A 19,519-nucleotide genomic window follows, 5' to 3' on the forward strand; every position below is an offset into this window, starting at 1 on the left:
AAAGGGAGAAAGTTTTACTTCGAATTTGGAATATTTTACTTTTTCAGTGACGAAATTTAACATTCGTGTTATATATTTCGAATTTAGTATTCAAATTACTTACGCCGGATATTTTAATCGCTGGAAAGAAATGTACAAACTTCGATAGAGGAAAAGTCTTAAATTATTTTGGTACTACATTAAAAAACGAAATATGTAAATTTTACCATATTGATCAGTTAGTATAATTATTTTAATCTTCACGCCCACGCACAATAACGATTTGTTATACTCGATGGTTTATATAACCAACAGAAATATTTTTCGGCACACAGTAATATACAGTAGAAAATACAAAAATGGATTAGATTGTAGATGCAGATTAATAGCTGACATTCTGCAGAAAAGATTATTCACAAGTATAAAACTGTTTAATTTTTCTTCATTTGTAAAATTATCGAGGTATATATTTGTTCTAATATCGTATAAAATCAGTTAATTTACATTATATTAAATACAATTTGTATTTAATATAAATTAGCTAATTTTAAACAATGCGACTTTTATGTCATTTTGTAAGACAAAATTTTTTCTGTCTACATCTTGAAAAAGTCGTTCAAATGAACACAATAAGCATAGCAAAAGACACATGCGAATGACACGCGACGAAATAATCGGAGAATTTCGAGTCACGTCTTGGCATCGATAGGCCAAACGTGTTTCACTTTCGGCGCAAAGAACTAAATTCTTAAAACGAATCGGGCCCGGCTTGTTCGCGTCGTGTCAAGGACAACGTCTATTTGTGCTTTTTTGAGAGGCATGAAAATCCTCTCGGGCCTCGTCGACAAACGTTGTGCAAGTTGACGTCACGAATGGTCCTGATGAGATATATGACTTCAATTATTGTGAGCACGAGAGCAGCGAAGTGTCAAAGTTTTTTTCGGGCTTTAAAGAGATTACATATATTTATATATAATATATGTATATATATATTTTAATATCTCTTTAACTTTTTAAAAATAGGCAAATTGTTAAACTTGATTATTTTATATATTTATTGTTAATAAATTTCTTTAAAAAAATATCTGCTTTTAATGAGAAAATTATATGATTGGTTTATCAGGAACTAAACTAGGATTGTCAAATTTTAATGATGACTCTCGATCAAAAAACTTAATTCAGCTTATTCTTTTTTTAATCTTAATTTATAATAAATAATCTGATAATAAAAATAGACAATAAAAGAAAAGCTTCATTATTAGATTAAATATGTTGGTGATTGATTAAAGAGCAATTTAATTTTGATAACCTTAGTCAAAGGAATCTAACAAACTTGATGACAATTTTTAAGAACCCTAAGTGAGAAAAAATATAATAATAATAAAGTATTAATATAAGCTGATTGTAAGACATACGCCGAATGTAAAAATGTTTTTATTCAATTTTTTAAAGTTAAATTTGTTATTCAAATAATACACGTGTCCTACTAACTGCTCCTGGACTCTCATAGCCAGCGCATATATCGATACTTTATTTATTTGTCAAATTTAGCAGAGTCAACACGATTGTTTGAATCCAATTGAAATCAATTCAACTTTGAATAATAATAATAAATGTGACATATTAGCGGAGATTTAATGCGACCACTCATCGCGAGAAATTGGGCCGAGAGGACCTGTCCTGTCGACGCCGTGTCCTTGACACGCTGAAAGCGAGCCTGGTCCCGTGCGTACTAACTTTGAAGGATTTACGCAATCGGTAATCGCGTAGGTGTAGGATACGCGCTGCGTTTCGGCGCCGAGGACCACGTGCCGTCAAAACGGTATAACGTTACTACTATATCGGACTCGCGCGCGACTCTGCGGATTATGCAAATTTCGCGAACCGTATCTCTCTCGCCCTTCTGCTGTAACTGGAGCTTCGAACTTGGAATCGACGTGACTAGGTGCACACGGTGTCAAATTTCAAGGTATGCGAAGTACGTTGGTGAAAAACTCGAGACGAAATGTCCAAAGATTCGTGTGTCTTAAAATATCTCCACGGTAATTATATACGACGCGTGCTTATATCTGCTTTCTGTATTCTATAGCTATCTATACTTTTTTTATGTAACTTATTCGATAAAAATTATTCGAGTCATTTTTAGTCAACAAATAGTACATAATATGAAATAAAAATAGCAATATTTCTTTTATATTTATCAAAAATATTTATTCTATGTGTTAAAAAAATACATTTTATTTAATAATTAAAATCTCTACAATTTGCCTAAATAATTTTCAGGTTGTTCACATAAAAATTTGGTAAATTCTACGCAATATTGCAAACTCAACGCTACCATGACGATCGCAAGGGTGTCGCAGTCCCATTTAACATTGCGGGATTTCTGGAAATGTCTGCGCGCGCACATTCTCCATTTAACTTTTCGGTAATGCAAACGTCGCATTTGTCTTGTCAAAACCGTCAATCACGTCGATAAAAGCTGTCAAGCGCACGTGCTAAAGGTACCCGAGCTTTTGGTAGCCTGCCGAAAATTCGAATCGGTCACGCCCGAAGGGAGGTGATATATATAATGGTGTCGCGTCATCAGGCACATGAATGAAAGTGAGATCTGATTTATGAATAAACCTTAGCGGCCTTGAATACATTACATGGCGCCGATGGCGCAAGAAGAACGAAGAAAACGACACGCACCTGTTCTCCGCTTCTCTCGCTTCAAAGCTATTAAAGCCGGATCATTACGAGGGACCGAATCTGTTAACACGTCGCCGCTTCCTGCTGTGTTCCCCTCGAAATTACGACAATTTCTCCGTAATCCCTCTCAACGAATCGATCCCCGACCTACTTACTGCGACTCTTCTGCTCTGGGATATAACCAGTTTCAATTTTACTTTACGATGCATTTCCGCCAAGTATACCTAATTAATCAATGAACATAACGCTTTGAACCTTTTTATGTACTAGTTAAATTATAAATATAAATTTTATCACTGCGTGATTTTTTTTTAATTATTCGTAATACACATTGAAAAAAAATTTATTGAATGCGAATAAGTATTTCAATACTGTCAAATAGATCATTTATTTGAAACTAATAATATTCATTTGATGTGAAAAATATTTATTTGATATGAGAAAATCCTTTTTAAAACAAATAAATATTTATTTGTTTCAAATAAATTATTTATTAGGTAGTATTAAAATAAATATTTATTAATTTACTAATGTTTTTCAGTGCACAAGCAAGTCACATTATTGTTCCGATTTATGCACATTTGTCCAGAATTTACATTTTATGTAAGTGTAGGAATAATTAGAAAAAAATATAATAAAAAATATATAGATATAAAAATCCAATTTTTTTTATTAGATTGATTTTATAAATTAATTATCTATAGATACGATTATCGGGATAATCGATTTCGAAACCAATTAGTACAACACTAATATATTTATAATTGTGGTACTGTGGTACAAATATATATGTTTGGCAATAAGTACACTTTGGACTCGTATAATTTAGGTTTTTATCATTAAATTAATTATTTGTCGATGATATCTTGTTGTGAACCAAGTAAATGATACAAACCTAAATTATACGAGCCCAAATAATAGATATGTATATAATAAAAAATTATAGCTTCTTTTGTTCAAATTGAAAAATAAAAAGAAAAGAAGAAAAAATGGAACCATTGATAAGAGAAAAAACATCGTTTATTATTTATATTGTTCTAGCATAAAAGGTAATATAATGTGACTCGCGTAGCATATGCATTATGAACGTGTAAGTTGGCGGTGTAATGAATAATAATTCAGAAATGTTACTCGCAAAAGTGATACGAATAAGAAATGAAAAGCCGCGTGCACGAAACATGTACATATTACCTTAATTCACAATGACTTCGATCGTATTTCATCAATTGTATCCCTCTTACTCGAAGAGACTACAGCCTTGACCGAGATGATATCTACCCCCGTTGCACGTGTAAACGGAAATGAAGGGAGCTTTAGATAAGTTCTCTGGATTGCGCTTTTAATTGGAAAATAGTAATTAAAAAGACGTATCATGAACAGGGAAACGTATGTGCTATATATATATATATATATATATATATATATATATATATATATATAGCACATATATATATATAGTCTGCGAGAAAAAGAGTGCAAGTAGAAGAAATTGCTAATGGACGTTTTCAAGAATTAGAATTCTAATGAAATAAAACTCTAATTAGAATTCTAATTTCTCCCATTCTAATTCCAAATTCTAATTAATTCTTTCTAAATATCTCGAAAACTTAACGTATAGCTTCAAATAATTTAACTTTCTTTCCTTTCGTTTTTATACGTTTTTATTCATGAAATTAGTGAAAGAGAGAGACAGCGCATAAATTTCACAGATGTGACGGTATAAAAATAACGTGAGCGGATATTATGTCGTTTGCTCTATTATTTATCACAACGAGATACTTGAAATTTTACGCGGAATTTATAAGGTCATTTTTAAAGATTACGTAACTGCGTTTTACGACGAAATTAAGACGCACCTCCCTCGCATGGCATCGATAATGTCAAAGTGCATCGTTTATATACTCACTTCGAATTCAGAGATTGGATATGCAGTCGACGTAATTGATGATAACGGTGCTCTTTGATATTTTTGCATCGTAAACACGATCGTCTGATTTGAAAGACGAATTACTGCGGATATAATGTGATGATATTTTGCATTACGTTAAATTCTATTATGATTATTCAAATTTTAATAATATTAAATGTATTATATATATTCTTTTCATTTACATTTTTATGTCAAATTGACTCTGCCATTGAATTCATTTTGCTATTATGAAGAAACGCTACAGTCTTAAAATGAATAATATTTATTTATTTATTTGTTCTTTTTTATAATTACTTATTTAAAATATAGTATAAAATTTATTATGATAAATTTAAATAGATAAAATCTATCATGTGAATTAAAATGTTTTGATATAAAAATTTCGTGACGCTTCAAATATGTGCATTTGATTTATAGTTGTAACGTCGCTTTTAAAAAACGATTGGCTGTCTGATGTGTTATCATTTTTCTTCTTCTGAAGGTGACATAAAAATATCTTGACGTTTCTGCAATAAAATTCTTAAACGAAGCGCAGTTTGCTGTCTGTGAAACGAAAAATTCAAGAGAATATCACGGTGCAAGAATGTTTGAGCTGTATCTCTGTAATCCTAATCTACGAGTAAATGAGCTTACAATTAGAGAAAAATGCAGGGAAAAACATGTGTTGTCGCACGCGCCTCAAATGGGCGGCTAGACCATTGTAAATAGAAAACCCCTGAAGTAGAGGCCAGCTGTCAGGAATCAGGATATAATAAATATAATAAGAAATATTTTTTCTTTCGTGGAATGGACGTCTTCTCTTGTTTACTTGCCAGAAAAGTAATGTATTTGTACAAGAGAGAGAGAGAGAGAGAGAGAGAGAGAGAGAGATATGCATGACGAAGTGACGACCAGTGGAATGATAAAATGCGATGGAAAAAAGTTATTAACCATTACATTAGATAATTGTATATTAAAGATCTAATGGTTTTGGTAGGGAAAATTTAGATATCGAATATTTATTTATACATAAGTGATACAGAAAATAATTCTTCATTTTTTTACACATTTAATAACTTATTGTCGATAACTTATGATTAAATGCTTATCTTTAATTGTTAAATATAAGGTTAATGACTTAGATAATTCATAATCAGATTAAAAAATTATAACTGTACGAAAGTAACAATCTATAATGCAAAGAGAGAAAGTTTTACTAATATTGATTTAAAATTTTTTTTGAAATGGTAATTTTATAAAAATATAATTTTTTAACAATAAAAAAGTTTCGTGTTAAAATTATTTTATTTTTATGTGCAAATAATTTTTGTCGGAAAAAAACGTACATTTTTTAAAACGTGTACAAACATTCAATAATATTGAGTAATATTGTTATCTGAGTCAACACATAGTTAATGAGAATATTCGTAAAATATACTTACTATACTTGTTTTTTCCGTTTGCTGTTATCAAACTGTCACGAAATGTCAGAAGTGACTTGACGGGTGTTGGTATATATCCGGTCAATACACGGTCGATAGCTGTCGATATAAATGTGCATGTCAGACGAATAATACGACGAAAGAAACCCAGTTGGTGTGCAGCATAGCATATTCTTGCAATCGGCCAAGGTTATGGCCAATATCGATTTGACAGATGTTAATAATAAGATCACTTTCGTGCGCGATTCTTTTTTGCATGCAACCGAAGAACTTTAATAATCTGTTTAAAATATACAAGCTGTTTCGTAAATGAAATAATAAGAGGGAAAGAGCTTTTATGATTGCAAAATTTTTTTCATAAATATATCTTATATAAATTATAAAGCTTCATGTACTTAATATATGTTGATGCAAAAGTAAACTTTTACTGTATAGTTAAAGAATTAATTTATGATTATTTTAAGTAATATATTATAACAGAAAATTTATATAATATATTTATATATAAATCTAGTCAAAACTCTGAAAAAGATTATTTAAAGAATCTACCGATTCTCTTACTGAATTTCGGCTGCGTATTTACATGCAGAAATTTCAAGAGCTCAAGAGGTCAAAATTAAAAGGATGGATTCTCATTGTCAGAATCTCAGACAATATATCTCAGGCAATTTGTAAAGTGAAGAAAAAAAGAACACAATATTCATAGCACGTATTCATAGTCTGAGCTTATATTTAAGATCATCTCAAGTTCAAGCTCAAGACGCCACGTAGTCATTTGATTGATTGAACGGAATCTTAAGTATAAGATCTTAAGTATAAGACGATCTTAAATATAAAATCGGACTATGAATACGGGCCAATATCTTCCCTTATATTTTCAATTTCGTTCAAAGTTCTGAAGTAGACAGACATATGTTTGACATAAGTTAATACGTCGTTGCTAAGAAAGCAAATTCACGAATCTTAAAAAAATGTTAAACTTTATTTGGAAAATTAATATAAAAATTAGAAATTATGCTACGTTGAAGTTATTGGTGCTAGCTAAGAGATAAATTCTTAATAACAGTATAAAATTGCGAATAAGGGATGAAAAATTTCAGTAGTTAGCTAATTTATTACGCTCCTTGCTTAGCATACTTTGTTAGAAAAAAATTAATAGAATGTCGCTATTTATTTCACCATAATATTCAACTATCAAGCTTTGTATTCGATTACGTTTAGATTGCTCGAAATGTTTGGTGCATATTTTTTGCAGGAACGTAAGAAAGAATAACTGAATGTGCATTCGTGCAGGAAGTGTTTCTAACAAACAACTTGAGAATTTTAGGAACCACAGAACTTTTTCTCGAGGGTTTGTTTTTGTTGGCATTTGACGTACAATAGGGAAGCAGCGCTCAAAATTATTTGGAAAATAGGTCAAGAAAGAGGGAGTTCTTGAGAATAAACTAAAACTATTGAAAGTGTTGAAATTTTAATTTATTAGGGTAAATCAACTAAAAACCTTAAATATTTTTTATCTCGTAATTTATTGAATATAAAAAATAACACGTCATTTTTCTACGTAGTTTCCATCCGTGTAATACAAGTATTCTACTTATAGAAAGTGCATTCGAACACTTCGTGTTCTACTTAGCAAGTGCATTCGAACACTTCGGAAGTGATCGTAACATCTCAGGTAAAAATATTTTTTAGATATCTATACATTTTCAAAGCGCTGTAGAATACTTATATTGCATATCAGAATAGTCAACATCGAATAATCAAACAAATAGGGATCTGTCGAGAAACCTAAGAACACAATCTGAGATTTCTTAAGATTTCATTTCTTGAAAATCTTTTAGAAAAAGAGGATTTGAAAAAGTAATCTTTTGAAAAAATAAGTCTTTAAAAAAATATTGTTTTATTTATTTCTTGAATATGAAAACCATGAGGCCTTTAATACAAAATAGTTTATATGACTTGTAATACAAAACTAGTTTGATATGCCATGAAAAAATTATATAAATGTGTAGCTTTTGTATTTAATTGTATTAAATTACGAGGTAAAAAATATTTATGATTTTCAGTTGAATAAATATAAAATAATAAAATCATAATTTTTACATCTAAGTGATAATTTAAACAAATTGCTTTATGTGGATTCGGATTTTTTATTTTATTATTACTAAAATTTTGCATAGTATTGCTAATAAAATTATATTATATTTAGGCAAAGAGAGAAAATTTATGTTATATGCGAGAATTTAATTTTCGGTAGCGTTATATTATTTTCATTTACAAGGGAATCTTCTTCAAGTTCTTATGATTTATTGAAGAAACAGCTGTTTTGATAGTTGAAAAAGTAACGATCTGTGTAGCAATTTCCTAATGTACTTCGAAACGAAATCCGATAGAATGATAAATGGCGTACTCTCTGCACATTTCTTTTCTATTTTAAATATTGTATTCGCACATTGATTGATATCAAACTAAAAGATTTAGAAGAATTGGCAACTACATAACTTACATGATTTTTTCTTAATCAAAGATTCTTTTCCTTCCGTTTTATTTCTGAATTATAACTTTTTCAATTTTGATATTTCGGATCAACAAATATTTATTAAGTTTTAAGTTTGATTTATTTTATCATAGATAGTATCGATAATTAAAAGAGCGTAGAGATATAGTGATTTTTTTTAATACGTTTTTGAAAATAATTTGAAAAGTATATTGAATGAATATATGAAAAAGATTGAATGTATTAAAAAATCTGACGGCAAGCTTGTTTTTGAAATTTGGAGATCATTCAAAAAACGAATGATTTTTTTGTTTAATTAAAACATAATTCATCCTATATAATTACTTGCAATGTCACATAATGCGCATCGCATATTTCATAAAAACAAAACCATCTATCGAGATGTGTACGAGAGGAAGCAAATATCAGATTACGAAGAAAAATTTCCAAGTTTATAGGAATCTACTAATTTTCTTTTATTCTAAGAACTATGGAGCGCTACGTGAATGGGCGTGGCTTAACTGGGGTTGTTGAACCTCACACAATTTGATTAACGAGGGTACGTTTAACAGAAATGACGTTTTGCGGCGGTATGTGTGCGTACGTGTAAGACAATCTAAAGTGTCACTGTATACCATAGATATATTATACAGGGTGTTATAAAAGTATCGGAACAACAGAATAACTCGAACAATATGAGTCCTAGAAAAAATGCTAAGTACTGGGGTTTTATGACTTTTTCCTGGCTATCTGACGTTCAGATAGCCTGTATATAGATAGACTTCTTTATCTATAGCTATCTATAGTATCTTACTACGTGTCAAGATAATTAAGATATTTTCCTCCTCGGAGATGTACAATCACGCATTTCTAATGCTATGTTTAAGTATCTACCGAGACAAAAAGGAATGAATACGCATGCCCAAGGGAGAAAAATCTTCTCTTACGAAAAACTATATCTATATTTAATATAATTATGCTGTATACACATACACACTGTATGTATTGTTCGAAACGTCCTTCGATCATGATATACTAGGACCATAATATTACTCCTATACTAAGGCCTTCCAAGTCGAAGGGACAGAGAGCCCACCCCCTATAAAGTTCATTGGATTTCAAAGAACACAAAACCCGGCCCCCTAGAATTTTTTGACCTGTACGAGTCTTTAGAAATTTTGAAGTCAATGCACTTACTTGGAAATGTAGTAGTCTACTCCTAAAAACTACTACTACTATTAAAAAAGAAGGAAGTTTTGGACATATGTATAGGGGGAGAATATAGATGGATTAATTACAAAAATATTTACTTTGATTTGAAAAAAGTACGATTCGTAGATAAAAATAAATTCTATTTACATACATTCTGTTTGTTAAATTTTTCACTTTTTTAAAATATTTTTAAGATGGTAAAATGCAACGTGTTGTTTGAGATATTAGTGAATATATATAAATTGTTTCCCACGTATGTAGAAAAATTGTATGTGCATAAAAGGGAAACTTTTTTCCCTTCCACTTTTTTATTCTTTAATGACTCATTATTGATCGTCATAGATTAAACAAAATTATCGTCTATAACAAATCTAACACGATTAACGGCATTAGGATTACGATATTCTAGTGGTAACACGTTAGCGATTGCGAAAACATGCAATACAAAGTGGGTCATCGTTTTCGGGAATGGCAGCTATGTAAGATTTGGCAAATGATTACGAAAGAAAAGATTCGTAATAAAAAAAAGAATGATCGGAGAAAAGGAAAGTGATCTGTCAAGGTTAACAACATCTCCGACCCTCCATTTTATGTAGGGTTCAGGACTACTTTATAATATTTCCTAGAAACGTCAGCAGTTTGGAATGAAAATTGTGTCATGCAAATTGCATGTAATTGATAAATTATCCTGCTTCGTCTCGTGAATCATTGAATTTGACCGCCGGGGTGGCTAGCTCATCATAGACAAATAATGTTCAGGAAAAGGAATCTTGCCTGCGAATAAACTTTCTTTTGTTAGAAGAGAATAAATTGGAAGGAATTTTTTCGAGGCTTGCAAATGGAGCTGTATTTGTTAAGTTTTTGTTTGGTTTTACTTTTGTCATGTAAAATAATACAACATACAACGAGCGACACAAAAGAAATTAGAACCAAAAAAAAAGATAATCCAGATCGATTTCTGATGTGAAAAACTATGTAATAACAGTATAAAGAAATTGGCCAGAAGATGAACCTTTGTATAAACTTCTCAAAAATAATTTTTCGTCGATTGTGTGTTTTTAGGAAAAAGGTTGCATTTTTGTTTTTTCTTTCTTTAATGGTTTTTTCTCAAAATATGATCAAATTTCTTTAAAAATAATGTCTTTTATAAAATATGCATGTTTCACAAGATATAATTCTTGTTAGAATTGTATGTAACTTGTAGATTTTTTCATGTGTATAATTTGCTTATTATACATATATATATATATATATATATATATATATATATATATATATATACAGGGTGTTCCAGAACTGGCAGAAAAATTTTTAATGGCAGATTCCTGGTATCATTCAGAGATTTTTCCTTAGCGAAAATGTCGGGACACCAATAATTTTCGAATTATAAGCAGTTGAAAATAAAGACTTTTTTGAAAACTAAACCTTGTGGAAATAAAATATTAACAGAACTACATTCTTCAGTTAATTTTAGGTAGAGTTTGCTTTAATAGAATTTTAATATAAGGCTTAGTCATAAAGATATACATAATAACAAAAATTGGGAACATGCTAAAAATGATGGCCTTCCTCAACATTTTCACTAAGGAAAAATCGTCGTATATAATGATAATGTATAACATAAATAATGAATATTACGTCGTATATAGAAATATAGATGCAAATATAGATGTCCCGAGGATTTCAAATATTACGCAGATTGACGAACGCCGACAGTCTTATAAGTTCCTCAGGATTGACTCATTGTTACGCCTCGCTTTCCAAGAAACTCGGAGTATCCTTCTGTAGCACTACATTTCTAGGGCATCTATCAACCTTCGGCGGTCCACTATCTTAAGTGTCCACGTCACAGACGCGTAGGTGATTCTCGATGGCGCAGGGAAAATGAGTGTTTGAAGAACTCTTAGTTTGGTTTTGATCGAGGTGTCCTGCACCCTTTTCTTTTTATAGGTTGAACAGAATAATAAATGCTTCTCCACCTTTTAAAAAATTTTTTTATTTGTAATTTTTTTCAACATAAAATCGATAAATTCTAACTTTGTTTTTATGTATGTACTTTAATTGTGGTAAAAAGCATTTATTATTCTATTCAATCAACAAAAAGAAGAGGATGCAGAAAAATGATCGTATTTTGTCGGTAAGACAAGAGTGGCATAGGATCTCCTCAAGCACTTTCTCGAAACTTGCGATCGCTCCGAGATCGAGACGATTCGCAATTTCGCCAGATGCTGACGACCTCGCGCAAGGCCGCGTACAAGGTGCGCGTCTGCGTGTCGATGCACGCACGTGCGTAACCGTGGCCGCATATACTTATCTGCGTGCGATCGCGCACACGAGAGGAAAGGACGTTTCGTGTTCCGATTTGAACACGATTCCTCGAGGGGGCGAATTTTTTTTCAGATAAACCTCCTATCAGCCGTTTCCGTTTCCTCTCGTCGACGTCTAGCACGCATCGCTTATACGCACGTTTTCTCGCTTCCTCGCACGCGGATGCGGGGCCGACGCGACGCACGCATCGCGGATACCTCTTTCTCTCTATGTCTGGCCAGACGACACGTCTGTCAGGTAAGCGACGTATTTTGTCAACTATGCGCGAAAGATAGGAGGGAAAAAATGAATGAGACCAGCGTCGCGGCGTTTTGCGTTTCAAGAACTGATGGATGCCGGTTTCGGTTTTCGCTACTCCTCGTTGATGGAAAATTTGCGGAGCTGCTTACTTCGATAGACGATACACTTGTTTTGTTAACGACTTTATAGGCTTTTGTAAACAAAAACACTGTTATGATACTTTATTGACACTTGATATAAACCTCTGTAGCTCGAATTAGGCAAGATATATCACAAGAATTGCATTATTTAATGAATGGGTATACAGAGGAAAAATTATTTTACACATATTAATAATATTAATAATTAAAACAAAATTTAATCTGTCATTCCTTTATTTTATTTCTTTTTTATTTATATTTACTGATATGTCATTTATTACAATATATATTTAAATCTTCTTGCTTTTTATCTATGAATTCACGGTATTAGGATGCAAAAGTGCAGTCAACAGTTGCATATTTCAATATCTTCCCGAGAAGAATTTTTGTCATAGAAAATTCACGAAAATCAATAATCCTCTGCCACTGATGACTAACGCGATGCGCAGCAATATTTCCAAAAATAATAGGACGTTACGCCCGACAATGTTCTTCATGGCTCATCAGGTTTTCAATATTGAGATATCAAGTCGAAGTAATTGGAGCGGAAAGTTCTTCGTGGATAGGCATGAGCGGTGCAATAAAAGCCGTATTTGCGGATGCAACAAGGTTTCCAGTGTGGTCTTTGAGGAATTGGCGGTACGATGCAGATGCGACGTGGCGAGTTACTGGGGCAGACGAATCTAGGCAGGCATGACCCTTCCGGTGGATTAGGTCGCGTTTGATATCCGGAACAGGGCTGACAAGACTAGTAACAAAAAAAGTTTATTCGATCGACACTTTTCGGGCATGTAGAATATTTCTCTTTAACAATACTCCTGTAGACTAATCTGATGAAATTATCAAAAATAAAATTGTTTTACTTATCTCGATAAATATAATTATCAGTTAAGATTGGATTTTGGAAAAGGTTAAGAGACCTATTAAAAATATTTGATTCAATAATAAGATAGAGATATATTTTCATTAACTTAATAATATTACGTATATACAATTCAACTAATTTGTGTAAAATTATGACTATATATCAGACCATGACTAATGTGAATAATATTTGATTTATGCGCACAATTAATTTACATGTTTACCATGATCCGAGTGGGAGGTGCGGGAAAGTATGTTCGATGTACGAGAATTTTTTTGGAAAAAAAAAAAAAATTTGGAGGGTTAATACGAAAGTCGGAGACAAGTCATCGTGTCGTTTCTCGTTTCCAGAGAAATATGATATATCGATACTCGCGCGATTCTTTTTTTCTTCTTACATATTTCAAAATTATCACTCGCATCGTGACCTTGGATGATTGCAGCGGACCTGTAAAACCCGACCTGCATTAACGTACAGCGCGTTACGCGGCAATATTTCGGCAGATCCGCAACGAGAGAGACCTTGGCTCCGAAACACCAAAACACAGATTCCGCGACGCGTTCGACTTTCCCTCTCCCTTTCTATTTTCGTTTTTTTTCTTCTTATATTGCAGTCATCTCTCCTATCAAAGTTTCCTTACATAGGATACTCCAACTCGCATAAATTGTAAATGACTATTGTAGTTATGTTAATTACGTTCTCGAGGCAGATTGAAGTAAACTGGTCGCGCACTACAATATATGAAAAAATGTATATCGTTATTATCGCAAAAAAAATTATTATCACACGTTTGTGTTTTCATCGTATGATACATTTCATTATTAATTAAATGATAATATTGATACCATTTATTTGTTGCGATAAATAATTAATTTTGTGAGATAAAGAAAACAAGTTTCAATAAATTAAAAATTGTTTTGCGCGTTTTTTCTTTCTCTGAGAATCTCATGAGATATCTGTGCGAAATCAGAAGCGTAATCTCTAAAAATTTATATTGAAACGATAAGTTTATTATATAATCGTTCTATACGATTAAAATGTCAATGAACTGATCCATGGATATAATTGAGAATCTATTGCAACATTTGATTTCAAAAAATATTTTGAGTAATAGAAAAAAGTGAAAGGTATCAATCTAGGGAATGTGTTAGATTGAAAATTCTATTTCATATATAATTTAAACTTTGTTGTTGACATATTTTGATATTTATAAATTTTATCATGTTATGTGTGATTCTTTGCACTAATAATATGGACAAAATCTTGATTAAAAGAATGACAAATAGGTGTCTTCCATTAAAATTTCGTCGAAAATGATGACTGCGCGTCCAAAATCAATACAGAGATTGTGTAAGAGTCTCCAAAGAGACTTTAGAACATACGCATCATCGAATAAGGGAAAGAGGGGAGAAAAGACTTGTAAAAGTATAGAAGACAGGGCAAAGATCGCGATACATATAAATGGGCCCAAGGTTACCGCTTGTACGTTGCCCTAATACCCAGATACATACGATTAAGAGGCCCAAATGGTCACGAGTTATGACTAACGAATAAACAGCTCTCTTTCTTTCTCTCTTCTTCTCTTCAATAAAATGCTTACGTAAGACCTATGAATTTTCACGCGTGTCTGTGAAACGCAATACAAGATATACAGACGTCATCGATTCCTCTCTGAAGTGCATTTTGTCAAGCATATATTTTTTAAAATTAAAATCCGCTTTCCGAATTTGTGCAAATTATATTTCTGTATTTCCACAGTCATAATTTAATTTTCACTCATAACAATATTAAAAAAAAATTATAGCAATTTTTCGTCACTTTTATAGATTCTATCACAATTCTCTCTAACTTTGAATGCAACGTAATTCTAAATTCGCTTCCCTTTAGCGTTAAACGTGATACCTGTAATTAAAATCCGCGTGACTTCCGCGCGAGATTATCATGCTGGGGCGGCCGACAACGCGTCGTCTTATCGGAAGAAGCGAGAGACGCAGGTGTCCTCTGCGTCTCAAGAATACTCAGCAGAGAGGTTTAACGATCTTCCCCTGTTCTCAATGTACATGTACGCACAAGAGGGAGATACGACAGAGATCGCGCGCGTCTGTCGTCGTCGGCGTTCCAGGATGACGAGCTTCTTGCTAATCGCAAGTCGGTGTCGGTGGCCGCGCTCGAGGTCTCCCGTTGGATTCCTATGTGCGTCACGCGATTCTACGCCACTAATTGTATGCCAACGTGTTCGAATCATTTTGCGTTAGAGGTCCGACCAGGGAAGGCAAGTGAGTAAGCGTAGCAGACAGTAGGTAGCTCAAAGGGAGCATTATAAAATTCCTTCGGCATGAATGGGTAACTTCCGATCTTCCGATTCTTGGAAGCTGCGGAAGGTTGATCCTTTAAAAAATGACGCCGTCTCAATTCACTCGAAGTTTACTTGTGAACACATGGCAGATTCCAGATGACATAGATATTTTGCGATAATCAATAGAGACATTTGAAACTTTAACTCTCTCAGCTGGTGATCAGCGGCTAGCATTGAATACCAATCCAAAAGAATCTGTTGCACTAGAAATGTAGGAAAGCTACAGGGTGCTGTTTGTCGCTGGCTTCTTTTATCGCCAGCTTTCGCTCTTCCAAAACAAATTTCTGGCTGACGAAGTCGCTAGTGTTAAATCATTTATTGCTGATAAACAAATCTCACGTATTTCTTTTCGAAAAGTTTGTAAATATCGATTAATTAATCTGCGCGCAACAGCTTGAAAAAATTGGGAACAGTTATATCAGCAAATACGTGTGTGAAAAATATCAACAATTCGACTGCACTGATGAAGTGAACAATTACGGGCGCCAGGGCTTGATTCATTCTTGAATGTATGTACTCTCAAATACGATTACATCGCATAAGAGCTTGGTGTGCATTCGAAATGCGCACACTCCGGATATCGCTTAAGAAACGCATAACGATTGCTTCCGCGAAGACTTTCTCGCGCGCGAAGAAGCGTACAAAAGACGATGACTGTGAAAATAAAAATTTATTTTAATTTATTTTAATTTTCGTTAAGACATCCATCGTAAATATGATGCTCATTTAAAAAACAACTTATCTTTAACACGTTTGTTGAAATATACCGCTTTTTGGAGTGAGTGCGTATATACAAAATAATTATTTCAGTTATCAAATTAAACATATGAATGTCGAATTCCCACATACTTTTATCTGTGCTCCTCGTTCGCGAGAGTGTATAAATATGGTGAACTTGATCGGTGCAACAAGATCCTTTGGGGTGTCCTTGGTGTTGGTGCGTCATCGTGCGGACGCACGCTTCTGCATCTCCTGCGCCTCCTGAAGTTGCATTTTGGGTAGGCGAATGCGGGTCGGTTGCGTCATCTTGAAAGAACCGATGCAACAGTAATATTAACTCTTCGATTTTTTCAATCTCACGTGTGCGTAGGTAGCGAAATAAAATTGCAAAGCGAGCGAAAAATAATTTGCGCGTTAAAATAATCCCCGACTTACACGTCCTTATCGCAAAAGTGTGCACAATTTTATTTTACGATGACGTTAGATCTCTATAATCGTTTCTAACAAAAATTCTCTTTTACTCCTTTTAACTTATACTCGACTGACGAGGGTAGTAACGATAAATTATTACGCACACAGACTTGATTATCAGATTTACATATAACATGATTTTTTATATCAGCTGACAAATGTGTCCATATAATAAATGATGTTACTATCATGTGCGATTAAATATTTTTATATTTGTTTACTTGAAGATTACAGCTACTTTCAATATCTCTAAACACACGAGTAGTGTTATATTTAAGTTTAAAGAACTTTTTAAAATGTAGAGGGAGGAGGTTCAAGAGTTAATTTTCAAGATTATAAATAAATAAAAAATCTGATTTCTCGTTTGACAATATTTATAGATCAGTTACATGAAGATATATAAAATAAATATATAAGTATGTCGAAAATTTTTTCAAAAGAATTCAATTTAATGAACGAATTGAATGACGAAAGGAACAATAACTTTGAAACGACCTATATTAGAGGTAGGAAGGAAAATAACGAAAAAAATCGATACTTGTTGCGATTCTTCTCGTCGGTCAGGATTTTTCCGACGATCCTTGACGCATAAATTCTGCGTCATCGACCAGCCCTCGCTGGAATTTTGCGACGATCTTTGCACACACACACACATATGTAAGTAAACAAGCCGCGGGTGTGTTGCGTCATCTCATGAAGAAGGAGAAGGGAAGCCGGTCTTAGAACTCCTAACGTTCTCCTCTCTTTGGAATTCCGCGACGGTTCAGACACCGTCTGGGACCGACCCATCTCGGCGAGCGAGTATGAAATACGCAGACAGAGTCCCACGTGCCTAAAGTATTGCGTCTTGTTTGCTAAGACGTCCTTCGGATCGCGATCGATTTGTCGGACACGGATATCACCTGACCTTAACCCCTGTTTACGTAGCGCCGGATCCCACGTACCTTCTTTCGCTTTCAGTAGCGCGTGTGACGTATTGCACGACGATATGACGCAAACAAATTTAAGACATTACGATAATCTCGTAAGCGTTACATTAATATTTTATGAAATATTTTCCACTCTGCAACTGCTTATAATAAAATGACAAACATGTTTGGCTTTAACATTCTTGAATGAAAGACCAGTTTTAAATCAGTTGAAGAAATGATATATATATATATATATATATATATATATATATATAAAGAAAAAATAAAGATATTGATTACGGTTTATTAGAGAAAGAGAAATGCTCACGATATAAAAATTATTTTGCACATTTATTTAATTATTAATAGAACATGCGTCCTGTCAAAGAAGATAAGACATTTTTTTTATTATTATTTATATGATTATTTATTTAGCCGTACATCAACACATTAATTGTACACACTATCTGTCTTTTAACATTTATGATATTTTATTAGTGTGTTAAAGAATGGGGAGAATTGATTCTAATGGCATGGTTCTAATGATTTCAAATATCGATGTCAAATTAATTCAAGAAAGTAAAAATAAGGGGTTAAAATATATTTATTACTAATGTATTCAATTTATTTATATTTTATATTTATAAAATAATTTTATATGTTAAGTTTATATTATTATTTATATTATTTTTATATGTATTTTAAATTCTGCACCATGTTTTAAAGAGAAGGAAGTATATCCGTACTTTAATAATATATTTTGTCAATTAATGTCATCTTCAAAAGACATACATAAAAAAAATTGATTTTATAATTCGCTATATTGATCAAATCTTGTTGCAAATTGATAGTATTAACTCGGAAATCTCGAAACGCACCGTGCATTTTTTGCGCTCTCTCGTTTAAGAAAAAATAAATAATATACGCGGCATTTATATATGTATGTACATATATAATCCCACCTTTTAACGTGAATTACTTGGAACTAACGATGCGAGAGCTGGAAAAACATTCATTATACCGCCTCGAGAGCCCTCTCCATGCGCGATTGCAACGTGAGTTTTGGCATTTCTAATTCTTGTTTACTTTCTATAGCTATGCGATTGCAATTATGGTTGTATTTAACCGTTTCTCACACAATCTCAGCGCCGAATTGCTTATCCCGTGCGCCAGGTCGGCTGTAAATTAGCGTTCCCGGCGCGGCCTCGGCGCGTAGTACAAGCGTTATTACGTTTTCCGCGTTCACTGGCCTCGCAAGAGAGTCGCACGCGCGCGAAGTCAACCCGACCAGCCAGAAAACGTGAGAGAGTGCGCGCGGAGATCAAAAGAGATTTCTCGCGGCATGCGAAAAAAATATATCTATTTTTTTCTTCATATTCACTCGCGGAATCTCGGTCCATTCCAATTGCGCCGCAGCCTCACACGTGCGGCGCAAACGTGCGGCACGGGTAAGTCCTCGTGACTACCTCCGGAAGGTGTATGTATAAAACGCTCTTAGTTATGTACATTCGGTGTGCTTTACTCTCTGCGTAGAAGCTCACAAACACGGCTCTCTCGTATCGTCTAATAGTGCATAGCGCGAAATGCGAGAACTCGACACGTGTGTGATGACGATTTTGTGCGGCTCATTCTCTTCATAGCATTTTTTTTGCGCGAGTCATTTTGAATGAAAGTATATATATATTTTAAGAGAAAGGATGCTATTTTGTGAATCAATAATTAATGTTTAGGTATAAGAATTATTTTATTAATTAA

At 33.1% G+C, this 19,519-nt stretch overlaps 1 long non-coding RNA gene across 1 annotated transcript; it reads right to left on the reverse strand.

Annotated features, from left to right (window-relative positions):
• Positions 1-12,723: 12,723 nt before the first annotated feature.
• On the reverse strand, positions 12,724-17,669 carry LOC114945784 (uncharacterized). Its single transcript, XR_003822484.2, has 3 exons — positions 17,392-17,669; positions 16,512-16,688; positions 12,724-13,189 (listed from the first exon to the last, which is right to left on the reverse strand). It is a non-coding gene; the product is annotated as an uncharacterized LOC114945784 (long non-coding RNA).
• Positions 17,670-19,519: the final 1,850 nt, after the last annotated feature.

Source organism: Nylanderia fulva, unplaced genomic scaffold (genome assembly GCF_048542155.1).
Source record: "Nylanderia fulva isolate GAGA-0341 unplaced genomic scaffold, ASM4854215v1 Scaffold1, whole genome shotgun sequence".
NCBI classification, from domain to species: Eukaryota; Metazoa; Arthropoda; class Insecta; order Hymenoptera; family Formicidae; genus Nylanderia; species Nylanderia fulva.